Source organism: Spermophilus citellus (assembly GCF_964194105.1).
Source record: "Spermophilus citellus genome assembly, chromosome: 7".
NCBI lineage: Eukaryota > Metazoa > Chordata > Mammalia > Rodentia > Sciuridae > Spermophilus > Spermophilus citellus.
In genome coordinates, this window is record NC_138188.1 from 28,413,482 (window position 1) to 28,425,678 (window position 12,197).

The 12,197-nt window shown below is 41.0% G+C and overlaps 1 protein-coding gene and 1 pseudogene across 2 annotated transcripts in view; both read left to right on the top strand.

Moving 5' to 3' along the window:
* Positions 1-2,225: 2,225 nt before the first annotated feature.
* The window catches only part of COL6A5 (collagen type VI alpha 5 chain), a 152,818-nt gene continuing 142,846 nt past the window's right edge, over positions 2,226-12,197 (top strand). The window contains exon 1 of the mRNA XM_081302236.1: positions 2,226-2,314. The gene's annotated coding sequence lies outside the window, so the exon portion shown is untranslated. The remainder of the gene's footprint in view (positions 2,315-12,197) is intronic.
* Positions 8,462-10,037, top strand: LOC308652763 (protein AATF-like; annotated as a pseudogene). The gene has a single exon. The product of its transcript is annotated as a protein AATF-like (transcript).

The window sequence follows — 12,197 nt, forward strand, 5'->3', positions numbered from 1 at the left end:
CCTTCTCCCTCGCACTATGATTTCTTTAGGGAAAAATTTGTTTCAATTTTATAAGCAGAAGAAAGGAAAAAGAAATGTGGAATTCTGCAGAAAAGGCTGTAGATTTCCACAGCTACTTTATTTTGCATTGCGATTATGAAATTTAAAATCACAAACATATTGAAAATCAAAATTGCCAGAGACACTCCTGAAAAAAGCCAGTTCCTTTTGGACTCCAGTGCTATTTTAATATCACAGTAATTGTAAAGAAAACACCCCACCCTTCTCCTGAAGTAAGAGGCCTCTTTTCTCCCTGAAGACATTACTGTTGATGGGGAAGAACGTCTCAATTAATAAATCTCTGCACTCTGATAGTGTGGGGACGGAGTGGGAGTCAAGCCTCCACCTGGGCCAGGCATGACTGCGAAGCAGAAGTCTATTTTGTCCCCAAGACTCTAGATAGAACGGGATAAAAATTAAAAAGAGGCATGTGGAATCTAATGAAAATAGAAGAGAATATAATAACATAGACGAAGGGATAAGAGGAAGGAGGCCTTGGGGAAGTATTCAGGAATGAAATCTACTGAAGTATGAATACACCACAATGAATCTGTATGTGTGTGTGTGTGTGTGTGTGTGTGTGTGTGTGTATAAATAACACTACTACTACTACTAAATGGGAGACCAGTAAGGTAGACAGCAAGTGCATTGGGGGAGAGAGGAGAGGAGGGAAAGGGAAGGCACTGGGGAATGAGACTGATTTGATTTTGTGCATCAGCCTCAGTGAAATAAGAGACTCCGAAAGTCAAGGGTGAAATGTTTTCTCTCCTATGTGGAAGCTAGAGCAAAATAAGAGGAAAAGGGGGAAATTCCATGAAAAATAAAAGGGAGATCAATGGAATAGAGGAAGAGAATTGAGGGGAGAGGAGGAGGGATGGAAAAAGGGAAGAACTGTAGAATGAAATTGACCAAATCATGCCATGTACATACTACAGTGAATTCCACCTTTATGAATATCTATAAAGCACCATTTAAAATAAATAAATAAATAAAAGGAAGACCAGTAGAAAAGAGGAAAGGATCAGGGGGCCTAAGCAGGGAAAGAGGAAGCACTGGGGATTGAAATGGAGCAAATTATATTCCACACACATATGATTATTTCAAAATGAACCCCATTCTTATGTATAATGATAATACACTAAAAAATTATGTGCATGTATAAGTATGATGTAATGAATTCCACTATTATGTCTACTTGTAATGCACCAAAAAAAAAAAAAATTGGACAGTCCTCACTTATCTTTCCTTCCTCATCCGTCTGACCCCATTCTTTCTGAGACATACCTGGAAACTTTCTAATTTACAGTCTAAAGCAATCCCAGAACACCTGAGACCTGGTGTTCTGGAGGTCTGCTGAGCTAGGGTCATCCTCCATCTCTCATGTTTTGTCTTGGTCATTTGATAAACGTTCATCTGAGTAATTTCAACATGTCTCTTCATATGCAGTTGGTATCTATTCATGTACCATAAAATCTCAACCTGAGTCCATGTCCCAGAAAATCACCACCCCCCCACCACCAACAACAACAAGAAAACAAATATAAAAAAGTAAGTGATTCATGTAAGGCTAGCCAGTGCTTTGACAGTTCTTTGCTATGCTCTGTGTGCTAAAATCACATCTGTATTTCTGCTGTCCCCTCCATTTTCCCGCGGTCCTTCCAGAAGTCACCAGATGTTTATCTGCTGCCTTGTGCCCGGGAGTGCCTGTTACTTTCTCTCTGGTTCCTGTTTCCCTTAGGACACTGCCTCTCTCTGAGGATTTTCTCTGGTTCCCTGCAGGCTGGCTCTGAGGAATTGTAAATCTTGCAGCCAAATGGCGAGTCCTCAGCCCAAATAGCAGTCGTGACCTCAGCTCCGCAGAGATAAAGTTGTGCCCTCTGTTTCTGAGAAGCTCTGCCTTCTCAAGTTCATTTTGGCAGCTAGTGGCTTCCCTGAAACCGTTTGCTTACACAGTGTAGACCCAGCCAACAAACAGCTGGAAGTCTCTGGACATCTTCATTTAAAATCTGCAAAGAGTTAAAAGTCCCAGGGGAGAATTAGGCCAAAGGCACAAGCCAGAGAGGGCTTAAAAGGGCCGTTCAGCGCACGCCGCTGGATGCTCACTTGCTGGGGGTACCCACCTGCCCCGCAGCCCGCTGCGCCTGGGGCTTCCTGCAGCTGGATCCCAGACGCACGCACTGTGCAGTAGCAGCGCCCAGCCGCTCGGGGCAGCCCCTCTGGAGAGCTGGGGCCGACTTCAGGGTCCTAAGTGTCCCCAGACCCCAGGGAAATCTCGGTGAGTGTTGGGTGTAAGGCAGGGGACCTAAGATGGGTGGGCGAGGGAGCCCAGCACAGATTTGTGGGTGTGAGCTGCTCCGGTGATTTTGCCCCGGTTTGGTGCCCTAAAATCCAGGTTCTAAGGAAGTTTGCAAATGTTTGAGACTCCAGTTCTGAAAGGCTAGACTTTTAGCGGTGCTGTGGTTCAGACCACCAGCATCTTCATTCTCTGCAATCATGTTAGAAATGCAAATTCATGGGCCCTGCGCGGAACCAGAATCTCTGGTTATGGGAATTAGGAATGTGAGATTAACAAACCCTCCAAGGGGTCCTCATTGCAGCTGAAGTTTGAGAAACCTTGCCCTAGATGTCATCTAGTCTAATACTTGGGCCCCTAACCCCAACACAGGAACCCCCAAATAAATAGCAATGGGTGACTAAGCTGTGAGCCGTAAGCATTAGTGTATTCCAATATAACAAAACACTTGGAAACATTCATGGTTTGTTGTTATTCTGTCTCAAACTGTAAACTGTTCATGAGATTTGCTCAAAACAGCAGTCATGGCTACAATGAACGTTTTGGACTTTCTACTCTGTTTCAAGACACCAAATAAGGTTCTTCCAAAGGCTGAGGGAGTTACTTACTCTCAGGATCTCCAAACCTAAGGCTTGCTATTGCTTTAACCAGGAACCTTGTAATTTGATGCAGTATTCTATCCTTCACATAGGTTTTTATTCAGCTGCTCCTTCTGAAAAAGAAAAAAAAATGGTGTTTTTTTTTTTTTTTTTTTTTTTTTTTTTTTTTTTTTTTGGTTATCTCAGAGTGCCAGGGTAGATATTTTGAAAGAGGTATATTTACTTCATGAATTCTGAACAAAAATCCTTTGGAAGAATTTGCTCCAGAAAGACATATTTTCAATATCTAAGTTTATGGTGTTACAACCTCTAAGTAGAATCAATAGGGATCCTGAGATTTCTTATGAATTGGAGTAAAAAAGGCAATTCCCTGTGGTTCTGAATCATTCATCATTGCTGAGGAGCTGACACATTGGATATTTGATGATGAAGGCACAATTACAGTTTGTTGTGGGCTTTGTTTCTTTTTCTTCTTTGGTAACTTAACTTAAACATTAAGTCTAAATTCATTAATGACTTATGCTGAAACTCTGGTTCAAATTTCTTTGCAGATGATTTTTGGTTTTCCTCTCTCTTCAGTGGGTGGATGAAGAATGTAGAGTTTTGATATGGGACTGGCCATTATCATTCCAAATTATTTCCCCAGAATTTCCTATCTGTCACATGGTTATGACACTGAATCATTATCAATATACTAAAGCTGAGAAAATATTTAAGATGATGATCATATGGTTAATTATGTATGTGTTTTACATTAAAACGTCTAAAAGTCTTGTTCATAGATTTCAAAAGCTAATCACTGCTTTGTTTGAAAACATAGTTGGTAATGTCAGTAAAATTGGGAGCTGTCGCTTAGAATGTTATAAGACTGCAAAAATAGTTTGCCACTATAAATATTCGGAATCAGAGCTGCACATAGAGCTGGTTCAAAGTAGTCAATGAGCATATGCTCAGCATCATTCTATGATGAAGTGCAAGGTTTACAAAATATGTCTTGTTTTCATGGTATCTCATGCTGTGATTTTTCCTCCAAGTTCAAATCACCTTCCAAAAGGGAAGAATTTTCGACCCTGAAACATTTGCCTAAACCCTCTATTTCTGAGAGTGGAGGACATGTACTAATTTAGGATGTGTACTTTTCTTGGTATTGCAGTTTGCTTTGAAGATGTCCCTGTCGATCTTATAGGATCTCAGATTTAAGTCTATCCTGGGCAGGTGCAAAAGGAATGGAAATGGCACCAGGCAAAGTGGGAACCTGAGATATGAATGAAATATACGTGTGTCCTTTGAGGAAGTTCTGGCTGGTGGTGTGTGTGGCTGTTTTGTCACTCCCATCCCTGGTACTGTATGATACTGACCTAGATTCCTCTGACTTGTTTGAATTCTCATTCTTCAAGCCACCATGGGGGTGTGGGGGGTGGTGGTGGGCATTCTGCCATTTCGGATTTAGATCTCTGAAATGTCACTATGCAGTTCTACATTATTTGATGGTCCCAAGTGATAGTCCAATTCTTCTCCCTTAGAAAGGAATAATTTACTTAGTTAGCTAGTTGTTATCTTGGAAGATAACAGGAACATTAAAGGACCAGAATAATGGAATTAGAGAAAGACAGTGTAGTGCAGTGAAAAAGCATCATCTATGTAATCAGGGCCTGCAAGCTTTTGGGCAAGCTATGCTACCTCTTTGAGCCTTGGTTCCTTCATTTGTAGGGTGGACATAATTGTATGTACCTTATAGAGTTGAAGTAAGCATTGAGACTATTGGGTTACTGGTGTTGGGGTCCAGGTTCTTGCATCAGCAACAAAGAATGGAGGAAGACATGCAGAAATAACAGGCTAAGCACAGATTTATTGAAGATGAAGGTGAAAGCAACACTCCGTAAGATAGAGCAGAGTGGGCCAAGTAGGAGATAGAGGCTCGAGCCCAAATGTTTGGAAATTCTTGTCATAGGTACTAAGCTGTGAGCTGTTCATCTCCCTGCATGGGCTGACTGAGGGACATACCCCATTTGCTCCCATTGATTACCTTAGGATACCTCATTAAAATACTACCACATTACCCCCATTGATTATGTTATGATTTAATTGGAAAACTGTCTATTTTACCTCCATTGGTTGCTTTAGAATACTGACCCTGTGGTGGAAGTCATCATGGTAATAACTTATTGTAAACAGGGACTTGATGACTCATCTCCTATCTTGTACTCCTGTTGGCATGTTTCTCATACCCTGCCTCCACCATCTTGGTGTCCCTGAACTTCTACCTAACAATTGAGTGAAACATTGATTATATATTGAATACATACCAGCAGCTGTTAATATTGAAACTTTACAGCTAATTACCTAGGCTAATCTTTTGTTTAACAATAGGGAAACCAAAACAGAAAAATAAGAAAATCGTAGTGTAATAATCTAACAATACAAAAACATTGCCAAAGAAGGGTATTGCCAGATCTTTTACATTTAATAGGTAAATATAAATTATAATTTTCTCATATTTTATTCACTAATTATTGATATAGGATGATTGTTAAAGAGTTTACTTATGGGGCTGGGGTTGTGGCTCAGCGGTAAAGTGCTTGCCTAGCACGTGTGAGGCCCTGGGTTCCATCCTCAGCACCGCATAAAAAAATAAATAAATAAATAAATAAATAAAGGTATTGTGTCCAACTACGACTAAAAATAATTAAATAAAAGTTTATTTATGTATTCTTATGCATACTAAATACCATTGTCTGGACTTAGATTACATAAACTATGAATAGGTTGAGCTACAAAAGTGACAAATCAAAATAGCAGTTTAGACAAGTCATATATTTTCATTGTGTAAAATAAGTCCACAAATAGGCAGTGTAGATTAATAAAGGGGAACCGTGATTATCAGTGGCCAGGATTCTTTTTGGCTTTGTTTCTACCTTTTTCGGCATGGAGCTCTGTGTTCACAAGCTGGCTGTTGGAGCTCCAGATATTTTGTCTGCATTCCATGCAGCAAGAAGGAAGATGCTGCAGATAGATCTATTTTCTTGCTGAGTCATCCACCTTCTGTATATGTTTCTTTGGCTAACCTTACCTATGAAGTAAATTCAGAAATGGGTTTTTATAGCTGAGCACATTGCCCTATCCACCATTCTCTGAATAAAAAAGGAAGGAATAGGGAATATTGGAATATTGGGTAGGCAACCAGACATTTGCAATATTGGAACAAGGAAAGAATAGTTCTTTAGAGAATGGCAAATGGTGTTGGTTGTAGTGGGTAGTGTGTGTATGTGTGTGTATGAATGTGCATGCATGTATGTGTGTTGGAGAAGAGGGAATGATAAGCAAGAGTGTGCTAAAGCTGCAGGGAAACTGGATGGCTTGAAGTATTAGGAAAAAAAGAGTTTCCCCCAAATAGAAATACTGCAGGTGGGAAATTACAGGAATAGCAATGAATTAATCTAGTTCTTGAAGCAGTTTATGTAAGTGGCTGTATTTAAATTCCATTGTAATCTTGAGAGGTAAAAAGAACATATTTTTTAAAATTATCATTTCATTGAGGAGAAAGTTGAGGATCAGATTGATAAACCCTTGCTGAGGACCATGGGCCCACTTGGTTCAGAGCTGTTCTAGGCCTTAGCTCTTCTGATGCTTCAGTCCTTATCCTTAATAGAGCGGAGGAAGGAGATAGAAGAAATGAGAGAATGAAATTTACAAATTTCCTTTTAACCATGTGATAAGAAAAAAATATTTGGAAAGAGGGAGACATAATCAGATTTTACAAAAAATTTTACTATTTTACAGTAGTATAACAAGTTAAGAGCCCATCTATTGGGGCTCAAATCAGCATTGCACACTTAATTAGCGGAGAGACACTTGAACAAAATACTTAAACATCATTTTTTTTTTTGTCATGTGGAAATATCGTAGTTCTTGCCTCATAGGGAAGTTGTAAAGTTAAAGAGCAAAGAGGAGTGACTGGTTCGTAATAAGAATCATGTATGTGCTTAATGTTCTACATTGATCATAATTAAGAGAATTGATTAAAAAATATTAAACCTAAGGACTATATTAGTTAAGAGAGCTGACAGCAAAATAATTTTTTAAAAACATGGTAACCATTTAATAAAATGGCAACAAGCAATTAAAGTAGAAAGAGAGGCAAATTTCTATTCTCAATAGTAATAAACTAGAACATAGCTGAGAACTGTGATTGTGAAATGTGTAGGACCAACTCCTGTTGGACCCTGCATTCCTCAGCTTACTCCCCCTGCAAACACACATCCAAAGGCTTCACAGAAAACCTAATACACGGGAATGAACCTTATCCAAAAATATTCCCAATAAAAAGGAAACATTTGTTACACTTAAAACAAAGATGAAGCATTGTTCTAGTCAACAGAAGAGAATTACTCTAAACTCAACATCAGAGAACTCAGGCAGTATTAATCAAGGGCCCCAAGAAAAGCAAGAGATAATGGGAGGCAAATCCAGAGACTTCAGAAAGAAAATAAAACTATTTAAAAACCAACACCCAAGTTAGAAGCAGTACTATGTAATTCAGCCTTTTGGAAAACGGAGTTTTGATTTAGAGGCTTTGGAAAAAATCACCTTGGTTACGGAATACAAAGACAGATAAAGTTAAAGAGAGTAATAATAATGGAAAACAGATCAAAAAACAGCATAGGACTAAATAGACATTCTGGGGGGGGGGGAGACAAAGGGAACCAAACATAAGTATGAAAAATTGCATTTTAAAATTTCAAACTGTCATTTCAAGATGTGTTATGGATTTAAAATAGCTTTTGGGGAAGTTGAAGGAAACCAGAATGTATTAAATGAATGTGTCATAATTTTTCAATTTGGGGAAATCGCATGGAAATGGAAGGTGATCCTCAGGGTTTTACAAAATTACATATAAGAGGAAATGAGGGGTAAGAGAAGAATAATACAAGTGGAAGAAATGATTTACAGTAGAGGGGGTAGAGAGAGAAATGGGGAGGGGAGGAGAGGGGTGGGGGGGGATAGTAGAGAATAGGATAGACAGCAGAATACATCAGACACTAGAATGGCAATATGTAAATCAATGGAAGTGTAACTGATGTGATACAGCAATCTGTATACGGGGTAAAAATGGGAGTTCATAACCCACTTGAATCAAACTGTGAAATATGATATATTAAGAACTATGTAATGTTTTGAACGACCAACAATAAAAAAAAAAGAAAGAGTCAAATGTGAAAAAGATGCATCTTTTAATTAAGGAAATGTGGAATTAGATGAAAACTTGCCCAAAGCAAACAAACATCTGAATTGGCAGATGAAAATTCTCACCGAGGGGCTGGCTTTGTAGCTCAGTGGTAGCGTGCTCACCTAGCAAGCGTGAGGCCCTGGGTTCGATCCTCAGCACCACATAAAAACAAATAAAAGTATTGTGTCCAACTACAACTAAAAAATAAATATATTAAAAAAAATTCTCACCGAGTGGAGCAGGGGCTTGGCCACGTACATTCACCTGCATCACTTGCACAGCGGGAACACAGACCTGGTGAATATGGCAGGAACGCAGCCCCTGGCCCTGCAGCTGGAACAATTGTTGAATCTGCAACTGTGAGAGGCGGATCCTGAGGCCAACCCAGAGGAGGAGGCCATGGCTGCCAGAGTGATTGACAGGTTTGATGAAGGGGAAGATGGAGACGGTGATTTCCTGGCGGTGGGTAGCATTAGAAAACTGGCATCAACCTCCCTATTGGATACCCGGGGAAGGGTCTGGAGATGGAGATTCAGAGGGACTGGGTCTTGGGGAATCTGATGAGGATGATGCGATTGCTGCTGAGGAACAGGATGCTGAGGAGGATGGGGAGAGCAGCCTGGCAGGGAGGAAGAAGAGTAGAAGCCTCTCTGCAGAAACACCAGGTTTCAGTTTCCAGAGCATTAGTGACTTTGAGAAATTTGCCAAGGGAATGGATGACCTTGGGAGCGGTGAGGAGAAGGAAGAGGAAGAGGAAGAGAGTGGTATGGAAGAAGGCTATGGTGAGGAAGATGGGGGAGGGTGAGAGTGAGGAAGACAGGGCTGGAGACCAGAGCAGTGGAGATGATGATGTGGTGATGACCTTCTCCAGCGTCAAGTTTTCTGAGGAAGTGGAGAAAGGAAGAGCAGTGAAAAATCAGACAGCACTGTGGGACCAGCTCTTGGAAGGAAGGATCAAACTACAAAAAGCTCTGATGACAATCAATCGGCTGCCTCAACCGGATGTTTTTCCTGTTTTCAAGGACAAAGGTGACCCAGAATTTGCCAGCGCCTTAAAAAAAAAAATAGTCACAAATCCCTGAAAGCATTGTTGAGGTCATCAGTAGATCTCCAGGAAGAGTTACTTTTCCAGTATCCAGACAGTAGACATTGAATAGATGGGATGCAACCCAAAGAGGAAAGTGAGATTTCTAGTGAAGATGATTAACTAGTGGAAGAGAAGAAGCAGAGACGGATGACTATCCCAACTTCATGACAAAGTGTTCTGCTGACTTCACAGTCTACAGAAACCGGACACTGCAGAAGTGGCACGATAAAATAAAGCTGGCTTTGGGAAAATTGGGGAAGGGTTTTGGTGCCTTTGAATGCTCCATCTTGACTCAGATTGATCATATTCTGATGGACAAAGAAAGATTACTTCCAAGAACACAGACCAAGCGGTCTGTCCACTGAGTTCTTGGCAAACCTGAACCAGTAGCTCAACCTGTCCCAGAGAGTTCGCCAGCAGAACCGGAGATCCTTTCTCAAGTCCTGCCAATGCTCCCTGAAGGACATGGATGAAGAAATCTTTGATGATGATGACTTTTACCACCAGCTCCTTCAAGAACTCATAGAGCGAAAGACCAGCTCCTTGGATCCCAATGATCAGGTAGCCATGGGAAGGCAGTGGCTTGCAATCCAGCAGCTACGAAGCAAAATCCACAAGAAAGTATTCAGGAAAGCCAGCAAAGGAAGGAAACTTTGGTTTCATGTCCTTAGCAAGCTCCTGAGCTTCATGGCACCTATTGACCATACTACAATGAATGAGGATGCCAGGACAGAGTTGTATCGATCTCTTTTTGGCCAGCTCAACCCTCCTGATGCCAGCCTTGGGGGTTGACTTCGCTGTCTCCTTTGCCGTGGGCCTCCTTGCACCCCACCAGTCCTGCCGGCTGCTCACCCAGGAGGCAGCTGTGACTCCATAGGGGCTGAGTGGCCAGGGAATCCCTGGGAAGATGCTTTGCCCAGAATGTGTGCCTAGTGCCTGCAAGGGCACCTCCCCGCGACCTTTAACCATCACAAATAAAGAGTATTGTCACTGCTAGAGAGAGAGAGAGAGAGAGAGAGAGAGAGAGAGAGAGAGAGAGAGAGAATATTTAGGAAAAGAAAGACATGACAATTAAGAATTCAAGCCTGTGATCCCAGCGGCTTGGGAGGCTGAGGCAGGAGGATCGTGATTCCAAAGCCAGCCTCAGCAAAAGTGAGGTGCTAAGCAACTCAGTGAGACCCTGTCTCTAAGTTAAAAATATAAAATAAGGCTGAGGATGTGGCTCAATGGTCAAGTGCCCCTGAATTCAATCCCTGTTAAAAAGAATTTTATAGCCACATGCTGTATGTGGCTTTTGTTATATTTCTATTGGATAGCCCTAATTTAGATGGCTCTGGATGGCAAGTTGAAAAGATATCAGAAACACATTATAAGTCATGCATACCCCCAGTATGTATAACACAGTCCCTTGTTACTCAAAGTGGTGACTGAGAATCAGAGTTTATACAATACAGACTCTCAACGCCTACTCCAGAGCAACTGAATCAGTATGCAATTTTACATGCCCAGGAAATTCATTAAAACTTGAGAAACACTCTCAACCGACCTGCATTGAAAGGGCTATGGGTGCATGGGCAGAGACTTTGATCTTCTGAGCCTGGGGCTGTGGAATGGAAAGCCTTGAGTTGAGATCCTAAAGAACATTTTCATCTTCTGTGTGCACCACAGATCTATAGTTATGCTGCCCAAGAGCCATTTGCCTTATGTGGTTACTGGGTATTTGAAATGTGGCCAGTCTGAGGTGAGATGTGCTATAGAAATAAAATATTCACCAGATTTTGAAGACTTAGTATGAAAAATGAATGTCAAGTTTCTCATTAAAATTTTTTTTGTATTGCTGCGTGTGGTGGCACACACCTGTAATCTCAGCTACTCTGTAGAGAATCAGATGTGACTGCGTTACTATTACTGTCCTTGATGGAGTTTGCCTGCAAACAGCATATTCTGTCGAGATATAGAAAGGCAACAGCGGACATGCTTGAAAACGAGGTGTCTGCTGTCCTTGGGAGGGCTTGCTTGCAAACGAGGGGCTCCTTCAAGGTTTAGATAAAGTAACAGCGGACATGCTTGAAAACGAGATGTTTGCTGTCCCTGGGAGAGTCTGTTCGCAAACGAGAGGCTCCTTCAAGGTTTAGATAGGTAACAACAGACATGCTTGAGAACGAGGTGTCTGCTGACCTTGGGAGAACTTGCCTGCAAACGGGATGTTCTGCCAAGTGGGCTTGGAGGGCGCTGAGAAAAATTTTTTATCTGTTCTAAACAAAGAGCAGAGCTCAGCATACTCCAGGCCGAGAGTAGATTAGCCATGAGAAGCAGGTCACTTCTGATTAGAAAGTAAAACTTCTGTGTGCTATGTTTAATTAGCTGAAAGACCTGATTTATTGATGTTGGAAGGTTGCCTTCTTTGTTCACAATACTATAAAAAGATTGCTTGTACACAATAAAGGACTTTTTTTTCTGCTGCTGCTTCACTTGCTCTGCTTCTTCTTTTTCTTTCTTTTCCCGTGCTGATCTGCATGTGAATTACTACAACATACTCAGTAGGCTGGGGCAGGAATATCACAAGTTGGAGGCCAGCTGGGGCAACCTAGTGAGACACAGTCTCAAAAAAGCAAAGAAAACAAAATGAAAAACAACTAAAAACTGAAACAAGACAGAAATTCCCTCTTTCATCACTTCTATTCAAGACAGAAATTCCCTCTTTCATCACTTCTATTCAAGACAGAAATTCCCTCTTTCATCACTTCTATTCAACATAGTCCTTGAAACTTTAGCCAGAGCAATTAGACAAAAGAAGAGCTCAAACTATCCTTGTTTGCCAATGACATGATCCTATATTTAGAAGTCCCAGAAAACTTCCAGAACTCATAAACTAATTCAACAAAGTAGCAGAATATAAAATTAACACCCATAAATCAATTGTGTTCCTCTATGCCAGTGATGAATCAACTG